General features: G+C 36.8%; 1 protein-coding gene across 2 annotated transcripts in view; it reads right to left on the bottom strand.

Moving 5' to 3' along the window:
- GSAP (gamma-secretase activating protein) overlaps positions 1 to 14,458 on the bottom strand; it is a 176,079-nt gene that overhangs the window by 118,765 nt on the left and 42,856 nt on the right. Inside the window, exons 3-4 of one of the 2 annotated variants that reach the window (XM_054692509.1) lie at positions 8,757 to 8,883; positions 758 to 871 (exon numbers count right to left, since the gene is read on the bottom strand). The gene's annotated coding sequence lies outside the window, so the exon portion shown is untranslated. The remainder of the gene's footprint in view (positions 1 to 757; positions 872 to 8,756; positions 8,884 to 14,458) is intronic. The other variant, XM_054692508.1, reaches the window with a different exon arrangement.

The raw sequence follows: 14,458 nt of genomic DNA, 5'->3' as shown, positions 1-14,458 counted from the left end.
ACTAGTTCTGAAAGGTGTAATTTTAAACCTTCCACTCTTTCAATGCTATAATTAAAACAACAATGAAAGTGAGATCTAGAGTATACACACAAAGATGACCCGGGTCACACTGGGACATATAATTTACTTTTTCTATGGATCTGAGACCAAAGACTTCATTTATTTTATAAATATTAAAAGAGATACACTGATTATTTCTTATTTTAAAATACAAAGGCAACTAAGTCAAGTTAAACATTGAGAGAAAGGAGTTGTCAACATTGTATTAACATTATACTATATCTGTGGAGTGGCTTATTGTTCATAAAGCACTTTCACTACCATAATTTCATTTCAGCCTCTCCATAAACCCATTAGTATCATTGTTTTTAATTTAAGGATAAAGAATCCAAATTTGCCAAGGTTAAGGGACTTATCCCAAGGCACTTAACCTAGCAAATGCCAGAGCTGAAAACAGAACCCTCACTTCCTAGTCCAGTGTTCTTTATACTTTACCAACCTGTGTTATTTTTTCTGATATAAAACTGGGAGAATTATTTTCCTGTGCAGGAATGATTCAAGTCAGCACAACCATAGGTGGAGGGCATACCAATTCTGTATTGGTAGTACAGAATTGCACAGAAATTAATTAATGCAATTCTGTATTTGTATTAATTAAATTTTACCAATTTAATGTTAGAAAAATCAAGGATTGGATGTTTGTTAAGTCAAACAGTGGCCCTTTAATTACTCAAGGACTGGTTTGCCATTTACTTACCTTGTCTTTTTCACTATTTCCCTTTAGGGCTTGCTTAATCTCCTGGCATGCTCTTAAGCACCTCCACCAGAGGGCAGGCAGGGCAGGAAGACATGGTAATTTCTTTGATCAAAGCTGGAAGAAGAAAACTTAGGTTATCGTAATTTGGGCTTCTGGAGTCCTTCCAGATTTCAGTTATTAATGAAAATTTTGCTACCATTCTGCTATGTAAATCTAGAATAAACCTTGCAATAAAATGAGTTCAGAACTGGAGAACCGAATTTTATACTTCTTTATATTTCCACTACTGATTTTTCTAAATAATAAATACAAAAGTTAAATTTTTGAAAATACAACACTTAAAACATGCTTATTGTAGCATTATTCACAAGAGCCAGGAATTGTAAACAACCTAAGTGCCCATCAATAGATGAGTGGATAAAGAAGATGTGGTACATACACACTATGGAATATTACTCAGCTACAAAAAAAGTTGAAATCCTGCCATTTGCAACAGCATGGATGGGCCTAGAAGGTATTATGCTTATTAAAATAAATCATAAAAAGAATGAATAACACACATGATTCCTCTCAGATGTGGTACATAAAGAAGTACAATATACGAATGAACTAAATAAAACCAAAACTTTTAGGCTATAAAACCAATTAGTGATTTTCCAGAAGGGAAGGAGAGTGAGTCAATCAGGTAAAAGGTGTCAAGTTTATTAAGGATATAATTGAATTTTTGGTAATTTTTAGTAATTTTTAGTAATTGATGAATTTAATGTAATCTATATATGCTGTTGATTATAATGATGCACACCTGATATGTATATACTAAGGCAATGTTACTTCACTGAAGAAAATTTTAATATAATAAAATATAGAGGAAAATCAGCAAAAGGGAAAAAGTGGGGAAATGGGCAGTGAACAAGAACAACTTCCAAAGGAAATTCAACTGGCAATGAATGTTTTACTTCAAAAACAATTAAAGAAATATACACTTAAAACAAGAAATTGCCATCTTTCAGCTGTCAAATTAATGAATATTACAAATGAGAATTACTGGTAAGAATGTGATGAGATGGGCATCTTCATATATTTTTAGTGGAAATATAAATTAGTACTGTCTTTCTGGAGAGAAAGACCACATAGATCAAAATTAACAAGAAAACTGGAGTAATTTCCTGCCAAGCTGAAACTAAAATCTACTTTTTCCTCTAGTCAAGTGAGTCCTTACATGGCAAATACATGCTTATGACATCTGGTGAATGAAAAGCAAGTTTTAAGCCACTTCCTGCCCTCTGGGGACTCCGTGGAATGGAAAGATGAGGGTCTACGACAGGAGAGAGCAAGGGTTATAACTCTCTCCACTTTTGTGAAGAGGCGAACTGATGGTATAGAGAACTGGGAGCATCTGGATGTCTATGAGTCTCCCCAGATCACGGGTCTGATTCATACCTACAGAAGAGGAAAACTTTCTGCGGGTTCCAGCAGATGTAACATATCACACTGACCTACATTCTATTATGTCAGGCTATTCTGGAGAAAGAGGGTCAAAGGGCTCTGAATTTATGGCACTATCCAGTTATACTTGAGAGACTTGTCAACAATGACAGGCAAGCACGGACTGATCATTCATGCACTTTCAAATTACATTGCTTATAGGTCAAATACAACACTTGCCCTTGAATTCAAACTACTGCACAGATCTTGTTTATAACTTAACACCTACTGACTTCAGCTAATTTAAGAGACAGTCTGATTGTGAAAAAGAGGAAGAACCTTAGTACAATAGGAGTTTGCTTGGAAGACCCTGGCCTTACAAAAAGTTTTCTGAATTCTCCTAGTTACTCATTTACGAAATTTTACAACAGGAAGAAACTAAAATGCCCAAAATGTCCAATCAAGAGTGTGGTATGTACCCACTGACAAAAATGGAAAGTGCTTATCCAAGAATAAGAAGTTAAGATACAGAATACAGAGGCTCTAGTGCCCAGTAAGCTGACTCCATCCTGTCTTTCCTAATATGAGCAGATATAAAATGGCAGAAGACACAAGTGCTCTAAAATGAAATGGTAGCCAGGGGTAGGGGAAAATATGAAAATTGGAAATCCTACTGAACTAGAAGAGAGCTCCCCATTTTCTTTTCCCTCCAGAATCTCCTAGCCTGGACTCAGAGAATCTAAAGCTGGAAGTGGGAATGGGGCACAAAAAGTGGACTGAAGGTGCTCCAGAAGAAGGTTCTTGTTCAAGCACAAGAAGCAAGAAAGGGAACACTTAATAGTCAGAGAAAAAAAGAGTAAATCTCCAAGATTTAAAAAAAAAAATTTCCCCCATTTTCTTAAGTATTTCATGCCCCAGCTTCCAGGCCATCCAAAAAGTACCATTGGTGGTAGCCATCACAGGCAGGAGCAGGGGTCTACAGTGCCCAAAAGTCTGAGGGAGGAGATAGTTATTGAGAAACCAGGACGGGGTTTTGGTGAGAGGGATCACAGTATCAGAACTGAAATGTTAGATATGATATAGGCCAGTGCCTACAAGACATATCATGTGGATCTGTCACAGGTAGTCAGAAATGTAAATCTAGAACTCAGAGGAAAGGTCTGGGCTAGAATTATGTTTGTGAATCATCTGCATTTAGAAGTTATTTAAAGCTAAACACTTGATATATTTTCTCCTTATTACTGAGTAACAGGCAATTACTAAGGTTTTCCTGCAGCATTCGTTAGAGCATTTTGCTGTAGTAAAGTGAAAGATAAGTACAATTATTACAAATCTAAAGACAGAGACTATTCGACCACTGGAAAAAGTTAGCAGGATTTTATTTGGTTCTAGGATCTGGGGCCCGGCTCTTAAACCAGTGGTCTTTAGACTCTGCTTACATACTTCCTAAAAAATTTTTTTAAACTTTATATTCCCTCCCACATTTTTGAATTTGCATCTAAATTTTTTCATCATAAATTTAAACAGTGACAAGGGAGGTGATTTTGGATATGATATAACTAATGACAAGTTTAAAATTAAAATATCACATCATTTTAAATTAAATATAATAAAAAAATGTAAAAGCCAAAGTAGTTTCATTCACACCATAACCCACTTAAGAATACATATCAACTAATTCTTTTTCAATTGTCAAAAATTTAACATCATTTCTTTTTCTCCTTGAATCCATATTTTCATTCCATTTCCCTCACAAAATTTTATCCTAATATACCTTATTTTGTTGCTTGAAAATATTCAGTCACTAACATAGTTGTTTGCAATAAAAACACGCACATGAACTGGTCCAACCACTATGAAGAGCTGTGTGGAGATTTCTTGACCTACTAAACATAGAGCTTCCATATGATCCAGCAATTCCACTCCTAGGTATTTACCCAAAGGACACAGAAACATCAATTCCAAAGAACACCTGCACCCCTATTTTTATAGCAGCACTATTTACAATAGCTAAGCTTTGGAAACAACCCAAATGCCCAAAAATAGATGACTGGATCAAGAAGATATGGTCCATATACACCATGGAATATTACTCAGCATTCAAAAAGATAAACACATGCAATTTGCAGCAACATGGATGGAGCTAGAAGGGATCATGCTCAGCGAAATAAGCCAGAAAAAAAAAGAAAAATACCAGATGGTCTCACTCATAGAAGGAATCCAGAAAACTTAATTAAGGGACCAGGAAAAAGAAAACTATAAGAAAGAAAATATCAAAATCAACAAACAACTATGAAGCAGAGATACTATATTGAGGGTGAGGCCGGGGAAAGGAGGGAGTGGGGTCAAAATTAGGGGTTTATAATTGTATGGGGAATATAAAAATAAAATTTAAATAAAAAATTAATAATCAATAAATAAATAATAAATAAATAAAAACATGCACATGCTATTATCTTTGGTTCTATAAAGATGTATTATTTTGTCTCCGTATTTTGCTATTAAATAGATAAAACTGATTAAACTACATAAATGACATATTTATAGAAATTCTAAGTATAGAAGCTTAAATTTTATGGTAAACGTATCTTTAATGAGATAATGGGTCCTTTTTCCAATTAGTTTACATATCTGTGGATATTATTACTTATTGCTACAATTAGACACATCCTTTATTTTCTTTTTTAATATTATCTCTGGACAAATACTTTGAAAAAACATGTATTCACATAAAAGTAGGAATAAAAGATTTATTGTAGCAATAGCTTGCAATTATTTGAACCCTTCAGAGATAAACAAGTAAAATCACATGGTAATGTACCATAAAAAAATTATTTTTAATGAGTCATCAGCTGACCACTCAATTAGGTCCTCCTTTAACTTTGTTGAAAGAATTGAAAAGCTCCTGAGTTTCAAAAGCATTATTATAATTATTTTCCCCTCTCACCTTTACACCAATAATTTGAATTGTCTTCTTGTCTGGCACTTCAGATGTTTCTCCACCCAAGGGCAATGTGCTACTTTAACCTCTGAGAGGGAGGGAGGCCTTTCTTTCATTAACTGGGAGGAAGAGGGGAGGCGATTACATAAGAGGAGGTGAGAAAGGAGAAAGTAGGAAACAGCAGATCCTTTAGATAAAGGTGGGAGTGGAATATCCAGAAACTGGATCTATCTAGTAAATCTATCTTTGGGCCATTTTTTGCCTTTTAGAAATCTTTTGCACCCTCCATTAACTTAAACTAATTAGCATTTCTTGCCTCATATCCCGTCTTGAGATAAAAGGCAGGAAAAAAAAAAAAGAGGTAGGAAAGAAAAAATAAACCCAGCAATATTTTTTGATAGTGTGGTCCATAGAGATTAGGAAAATTCCTGCGGAAAGGAGGTGGAGGGGAGGCAGGCAGTGGTTAGGTGTCCATAGATAGGATATTATTGAGACAGCTCTTCAGCCCCTCAATAATTGGGGGTGAGGAGGGTTAAGAACTAAGTATTAAGAGGCCATAGTTGACATGCCTCTAGTGAAGAAGAAGCATCTTTCAGTGTGCTATACAAATACTATATTTTTGTGTGTCCTGGTGTCAAATGTGTGGGGAAACACCGAAAACTAATTTAGCAACATATGAACCAAAAGGTCTGAGTGGTAGTCAAAAGGCTCTGCCTGGAAGCTATTATCTGTCCTGCAGACATCTTTGGCTTGGCAGATAAAATAACCACAATTAAAAGAATAATTCAGGGCCTCCCCGGTGGCGCAGCGGTTGAGCTCTGGGTTGCGAAGCTGCCCGTGGCCTCTGCGGCGCCGGTTCGATCCCCGGCTGCTCCCCGGCCACTGGAGGAGGGTCCCACATGGTGCGCAGACCTCTCCTGCCGCCCACTGCTCCCCTCAGCAGTGTACCTCAGTCCTTCTGCCTGCTCTGCTCCCCGCTCTGGCCTGGTGAATTCTCTCACCCTCCCGTGCTTCTGACTATACCCAGTGCATGTATAAACAAACAAACAAATAAATAAAACATGCCTCTATTAAAAAAAAAGAATAATTCACATGCAAAACTTAAAAAATTCCATAAAAATCTAGATATCTGGCTTCTCATGAGAAGTTGATACTGAGGTGTAGTCTCATTGCAGCCGTCAGCTAGCAATGAGTAACAGTTGCCCCTGAAACACAAGGTATGCCCTTTCCATTTTACCTGCCTTCTTACTCCCCCTAAATTAGTTGTACACTACCCCCACTCCATCATTACATGTTTTTTTTTTTTACTGTTCTAGAGCACAGCCTGCCCTCACAATACCTTAAACAACCCATGGGCACACCAGCTATCTCAGCAATAGTCTCAAAAACAGAACTTAGAAAGGGAACTTAATACTTTTTATCCTAAAAATAATACACATGCATTATAGAAAGTTTTGAAAATAAAATGAAAGGTTATTAAATCAGCAGCAATGTTGCTACCCCTGAATGATCACTGTGAGTGTCTCATAAAGCATTTTTCTGCTTTTTTTCTATTGCTACATATAAGGCTACACTGGCACATGTCATTCTCTGTGAGCTTCTATTTTTGTGCACTTCAAAGCTATATTTTCCTTTGTATTTGAAACCATGGGATTTGTTTGGCAATCATGATTTCCTATAAATAAAAATCATCTGCTAACCTTATTCCTCAATACAATATTGCATACAATGAATTTTATATCATAGTTAAACTTATTTAGAACCAACTAGCTGCACTAACTTTTATAACATTAACTTGCTTAAAATTGGTTTGAACTTCTCCTAGGGCATAGTAAATGCTTTAGAGTTAAGACAATAAAGTTGATCACTTGGTTCTGGTACAGAGCTTTGTTCTATCACTTTTGGTTTCAGAATCTCACATATCTATAACAGATTATTGTCAACTGGATGTGGCCTGTATTTGTACTGTGTCATTTGTCCATGTGTATACTACAAAAATATTTGAGAGATAGCTGGTTAAATGATGAGAACAAGGACCAATAAACACTTCATCTCTTTATCCCTCTGATATTACAGAATTTATCAGCCCCTAGACTTCAAGAAGAAAACAGACATCCAAATTGATTGAAATTAAGTTTCTGTCAACCTCTTTCTTGCTGTCCTTCCGGGGTTTATGTAGAAACTAAGTTTATTAAATGGCAGGCATACAGAAATATAAGGTAACACTCCCCCAAAGTCAAAGTTTATGATGATTCATCCTTGTTTTGTTTCTCCCTATGAAAGTACACTGTTTGGAGACTGGCATTTTTTATGGAGTTACACTGTGACTATGTAAGCAAAATTACAGCAACAACTTTATAGAAACAACAACTTTATAGAAATGACTGAAGAGGTGAAAACAGTAGTTATAGCTTCTGTTTTAATTGGTACCAATTAAGTTTCAGATTATTTAAGATTCCAGGAATAACTGTAGTTTGACAGATGAGAAATTAGGAATTTATGAAATTATGTGGGGGCTTCCTTTTCTCTCTAAGTAAAACAAAAGCTTGTTGCTGTTGTTTTAGTATGGCTCTTTTAGGTCAAGTGGAAAATGATGTTTATTGTGAATTTTTTTGTGCTGTTAGGCCTTTCTTTCTGTTGGCTGTAGCAACTTTAATAACATTGAAAACCATTTGAACTATTAACAGCCATAATCTGGTTTTAAAGTTATTCCATATTGAACTTTTCCTTACTGTATTATTATGCATTTGTTATTTTAACATATATTTACCAAATATGTCAGGCATTAAGCCACGTGTTGAGAAAACAGGATGAAAAAGACACCGTCCTTTTCTGGTAGGAGGTCTTAGTGTAGAGAAAGATGACCAGCTGCACTACAGGGCGATGATGCCAGAGTAGAATGAAGTATGCGGTGAGGTATGCATGGGAACACAGTGGCCTAACACCAAGCTGGAAGAATGATTAAAGATGAGGAAAGAAGATGGTGGCAGTTTAAAGGGATTAGTAAGTTTCCCAGTTAAAAAAGTAAAGAAGGTCATTCGAAGCAAGAGGAGTTTAGTCAGTTTAGTGAGAAAGCAAGGTAAATTACAATATTGGTAACTGGGAGAGCAGTTAGGAAGCTGGTGGTACAATCACCCAGGTAAGGTATGCTAACAGCTTGACGCTAGATAGTGATAGTGATAACAGTGAAAAGAGGATTCAACTGACAATACTTAGGATGGAAAGTTATGAAGACCTGATAACTTTCTCAGTGTGAAAGACTCTCTGGTCATAGTTATTACAAATGCTCATGAAAGTGTTTGCTCTTTTTTTGACAAAATTTGCAGGCAAACCATATATCTCAGCCATACAGCAGGAGAGGAGAAGGGAGAGGGTTCAAAACAGAGGAGGGAAGAGGACAGGGGATTTTGGCGATGGTCACGGGTGCTGTGATGGTGGAGAATTATGGGGACTACACATGAGGGGAGAAATCAAATATTGAACAGAAATGAAAAATCATGTAAGAAAATAAAAAAATAAAATAAAATTGAGAACGTTTTCATGTAGCAAAAAAAAAGAAAAAAAGAAAAGAAAATGCTTGCTCTTTTTTATTGGCGTAATATTCAGATTAAAACAAATAACGTTTGCTCATACCTTTGAGTCCTGAAATTTTAAGTTGAAATCTTCTCATCCTCTTGAACAACAAAAAAAAAATATTCTGATGGTTTCATCTCATCAGCACATCTTTTTCCAAATCATAAAACCACCATTTGCTAAGAAGCTAACAAAAAAAAATGGGGATGTGGTTCTTTAGAATTGCAGCAATTTCACATCTCTGCTACCACAATCTACACCTGTTCATACACCCACCTCCTGTCATTATTAATAGTTCTCTGCTTTCTCAATTTTTCCATTCAAACCTAATTAAAAGAAAAATAAGCTGACCACCAAATTGAGTGAGTCACTTTTAAAGTCATTCTTATGGTTAGTGGAGTTTCGGTTCTCAATTTTTTTTTTAAAATAATGAGTTATCCTAAATGTCCAAAAATGTGATTGACCTTCTTAAATGTATCAGAAAGCAGGAAGGGAATGGCAACATATTGTTAATTTAAATTTAGGACTCAAGTAATGTACTATGATAGGTGTGATTTGAAGAAAAGAGTGTGTCGCTAATGTCAACCTGCATAATTCTGAATCAAATGGGAAAGGTACGTCTCAGTAGGCTCTATACATATAAGTTGCAAGGCCTAATATTCCATTTGTTAGAAACTTCAAAAGCTTTTTGAATAAGCACATTATCAAATGAAGCATATTACCATGCTTTTGTTTTTTTTAAAGATTTATTTATTTATTTATTTATTTATTTATTTATTTATTTATATAAGCACTGGGTACAGTCAGAGGCATGGGAGGGAGAGAGAATTCACCAGAGCCAGAGTGGGGAGCAGAACAGGCAGAATGACGAAGTACACTGCTGAGGGGAGCAGCGGGCGGCAGGAGAGGTCTGCCACGCCATGTGGGACCCTCGCTGGTGGCCAGGGATCGAACCGGCGCTGCAGAGGCCGCGAGCAGCTTCGCAACCCAGCGCTCAACCACTGCGCCACCGGGGAGGCCCATATTACCATGCTTTAAACTTGAACCATTTTTTTCTGCATATGCCCTTAAATTTAACGTTAAATGCTATTGGTGTAATAAAATATTTAGAATTTTATTACCAATGGCACTTAAAATAGTAAAATTAAGAAATATGGGAAATTCTACTAACAATACTCTGAATGTACAAAACAGAAATCTGGGCCTTTTTAATATAACAAATGAGTTTCTGTAATTTCAAATTACAGAAGAAACCATGAAGATTATCTTGCTCAGTCCTCTAATGCTAGGGAACCAGGGACCAGAAAATTATCTGATATAACCAACATGACAAAATTCGTTGGTAACAGCCTTAGAATTTAAGTGAAAGTTCTTCTTGCCTGTCGGTGACTTTACCACCAACATAGTTGAACCAGAGAATGAATTATGCTATATTTTATGTAAATTGTGATTTTCATATTTCTATTCAGTATGCTTAAAGGAAAAAATATTCAAACAATCACATCTGTCAAATTAAAATTAGAAAAGATGGAAGTTAGGTGGAGACATAGCCTAAAATAATCAGAAGTGAATTTTTTTCACATTTATAAGAATTTTTCTTTGGCATAAACTTTAATGAGACTAAGTTGATCATGCCATGCTCACAGAGACTATGAGCTCTGTTCTAATAAGTAGATATGGATGATAGGTGTCAAGCATGTCAAATGTCTAAGACAAATTGTTCCACTTCATTCTACATTGATGGGGTCTAAAGTCCAGTCATCGTCTTATCAAATTTGTGATTTTCAGAAGTTCTAATTATGGTTATAATAAATTGCAAAAACAAACAGACAAGAAAACCTCAATCAAAGAGAAAGTGTTGACCTGGCAGGAAACTGCACCAAAACTTTCAATGGAGTTCCAAACAAGAACATTCTCTTTCTTTTGACCTTCTTGTTTCCTCTTCATATCATCATGAATATGAAGAGAAACGGGAAGATGGTCATGCTGAAAACATAACATGTAAGAGTTCTTGGGCTTACTGGGACTCTTTGTCTTCACATGCATTATTCAACTGCAGTTATTAAATTCCTTTTTCACAAACTTCTGTTGAGAGTGCTTACAACTAAGGAACACTTGGCTGTTCAGTGGTACTCATTTTCATAAGGGCTGGAGTGGGGGAGGGTTCCTGAAAGAAGTTTCAGGGCAATAAAACAATTACTCAAGCCTTTGCGGCTGAGCCATTATTATTCAAGAATTGGGCTATTCATTAAGGAAATAACCTGGACCCTAGTCATATACTGACAACCCCTTCTATAAAATGATGGCTAACCTTAGTCAATAAGAGAAGAGAACTGACATTTGAGCACCTACAATGTGTTTTACATGTTTCCACATTCTCACAATAGCTTTATAAGAAGTGTATTACCCCATCTGACAAATGAAGAAACAAATTCTGAGAAATGAAAAAAGTTGCTCAAGGTCATACCCAGAAGACTGGTCTATCTAAAATCAAAGTTCAAGTCCATTCCACCAAGCTCTATTTTCTCCAACCTAAAAAAAGGTGGAGGACCCCCAAATCACCATTCAGAATAATAATACATTGTAAAATCAATGTCCTTTGGGTATGAAGAGAATTGGCCTTGCTATGTCATATTATGCCTCTGTTCTGTGCATTTCATCTGCAAAATCTGCTGGCTATCCTTCACTTCGATGGGCCAGAAACTATCTCTATGATTAACTAACTCTAGGGATTGTGTTTAAGAAATACAATTTGATGGTGACTGGGGGAACATTTGTTTCACAGCCATTAAGTCAGACCTAATCCCAGTTTCATTGCAGTGAGATTGTCAGGTGCCAAAAGAAGTGATGACAGGGGGCCGAGGCAGATGTTATGACAAATTAACAAGGGAGGCTGTGGGCCAGGGAAGAGTCAGAAAGTATTTGAAGCATACGTTGCAGTATAATTTCAAGCCATCTAACATCATTGAGTCAGAGAATGTCAGAAAAATAACCTAGTTTTGACAGAAAGAACCACAGAGACAAGACAGCTGAGGCCCCAGCGAGATCTGGTTTTGTCATCAGAAGCTTCACTGCTGTCTAGCTAAGCATTCGGGCTGGCTTTCACATGCAGTAGATTGTGTAAGATGGAACATTAGGTCATGGTCAGTTTGCCAGTCAGTCAAGTGTGTTCTACATTTAGAAGAAGAGGAAAAATTTCTGGGCCCCCGCCCCCTTAAAAGGCCATAGGACAGTCTAAGGTCAATGAGAATGACAATGTCTCGTTTTTTACTTACCCTTTTATGTACGGAAACTATCTCCAGCGTGATATAGGCCACATTTTTATTATCTAACTCCAAAAGCATCAATAATAGCAGAGTATTTTCTTCACTCTCACAAAGATGAATATTAAAGACCTGCTTAATTGTGACAATTCACATACATAAGGGTACCTTTCATCAATGTGAATTGTTTGCTATATATATACTAATTATAAAATGCAAAGATGTGATGAAGGGGCCAAAGAATAAATTGGTTAAAACATAAACATGCAAAAGTAGAAAGGTTTTTCCTAAACACCAGAGGATCTGCAAATAGCATTTTAAAATGTGAGGGGACATGTGTACCATCACACTGATAACTAAAGGTGTGTGAAATAAAAATGCAATGAGTTCATTTTTTTACTGCTAATATTAAAAAAATTATAATATCCAGAGCAATAAAATATACAGTGAGCTTTCTCATACTTAGCTGATAAAAATAAGAATTGCTATGAGCTCTCTGGAAAGTAATTTACTAGTATATTATGAAAGGCTTAAAATATTCATACTGCCTTCTAAAGTACTCTGGGGTGGGGTCAGGCAACCTTGCTTTAACAAGGTTACCAAGAGATTCTGATGCATAAGTTTGAGAAACACTGCCCAGGGAAGTCTCAACCACTCCCATGGTTTAAAGACAACATGTAGGCAGATGACTCCTGAACCTACATTTATACCCCAGGTGTACATTCTAAATTCCAAGCCCCGATAACCAAGTACCCACATGACATATACTATTGATATTTCATAGATGCTTCAAAATAAATTACATTTATGTTCAGATATATTGTACCCAAATCTTCCTGCCCTCCAGTGGCACTGATGATAAGTGATAAATGGCATTAACATTCTATTCAAGTCAGAAATGCAAGTATCATCCTTGACTCCTCCCACCTTCTACCACCTCATCCCTACATCCAATCAAGCATTATTTCCTAAAGATTTAAAACATTACTATGGATTGAATTGTGTTCTCTAAAATTCATGTGTTGAAGCCCTAACTCCCCAATGTGACCGTCTGGAGACAGAGGTTTTAGGAGTAACTACAATTAAACGAGTCCAATAGGACAATGCCCTTGTAAGGAGAAGAGATGGAGTTTCTACCATGTGAAGACAGAGTAAGCATGTGGCCATCTGCAAGCCAGGAAACCAACCCTGTGGACCTTGAGATGGGATTTCTCACTTGCAAAACTGTGAGAAAATTAATTTTTGTTGTTTAAGTCACCAGTCTCTGGTATTTTGCTATGGCAGTCTACTACAATTATCTATAACCTGGCCATTTCCTTTTATCTCCATTGCTACCATCCTGTACAGACTATTATCATCTTTTGCCTGGACTATTGCAATATCCTTCCTTCTAGCCATTTTCTATCCAGATTTGTCTCACCTCCTTCAAAGCATTCTCTACATTGAACTAGGGTGATAACATCATATCATGACTATTTAAAATCCCTCAATGGTTTCCCACTATCTTCCACATAATGCCAGGTACTTAACATAGTTTTGTCAGGATGAAGTAAGAAATATTAGCTTAAGGATTCCAAGCCCACCTCAATATACTGCTCCCTGGTCCATTCTTCTATAGACTCTTGCTGTCCAGTATGTATATTGCCTCAACAGCACCCTCCTGGTAGGCTGCTCTTAGTGTCATTTTTCAGCCATGCTAGAAAATATCTGGTAGCCCCCCACAGCTCCCTGAAGTCACCTTTATCTATGAGGTAGGTTGTACTCAGGTCCCACCTCTCAGGTACCCCCTGCAGTCCTTGGGTGTGTACTCTCACTCGGCAAGTATATTTCACAATTTTTTCTAATGCCCAGCTTGTTAGTTTGCTGGTTTATATTTAAAAGTCAAGAATTTGAAGTTTTGGGCCTCCCTGGTGGCGTAGGGGTTAAGTTTCAGTGCTATCAAGCTATCACCACTAGGACCTGAGTTCAATCTCAAGGCAAGAAGTTAACCCACACGGCGCAGCAGAACTCTCCTGTCTGCCTGCCGCTCCCCTTACCAGTGTATTTCATTGGATCTGCCTGTTTTGCTCCCCACTCTGTCTCTGGTAGATCCTCTCACCCCTTGCACCTCTGGCCTGCATCCCAGTTCATCTATGCATAAATAAATAATTTTTTAAAAAAAAAGAATTCGAAGTTTTTGTTCTTGGTTTTCGTTGTGGTACCCTCTCTACTTCTTGGCGGAATATCTCTTGGCTTATAGTCCAAGTGATGGAGGGCTAAAGGTTATTATAGTACTAGAAAACCATCTAATTGAGAAAAGATGTGTGAAATTAGTGTGACTCCCTTTCTCAATATCCATACCATCTATACTGTGTTGGTAAGTATTCTGGTGAATTACAGAGACTTTTCTACTCTAAGCTAATACACTATAGGGTGAGAGATCAGGGTCAGAGAGGGTCTTTTTCTTTAAAAGATAAGATAATGGGGCAGATGTGTGAAAGAAGAGGTAAAAGTATGTCC

This window comes from Talpa occidentalis, unplaced genomic scaffold (assembly GCF_014898055.3).
Source record: "Talpa occidentalis isolate TD23 unplaced genomic scaffold, MPIMG_talOcc4v2.1, whole genome shotgun sequence".
NCBI lineage: Eukaryota > Metazoa > Chordata > Mammalia > Eulipotyphla > Talpidae > Talpa > Talpa occidentalis.
Note: the sequence above shows the minus strand (reverse complement) of the source record. Positions and strands in the feature narration are given on the sequence as shown.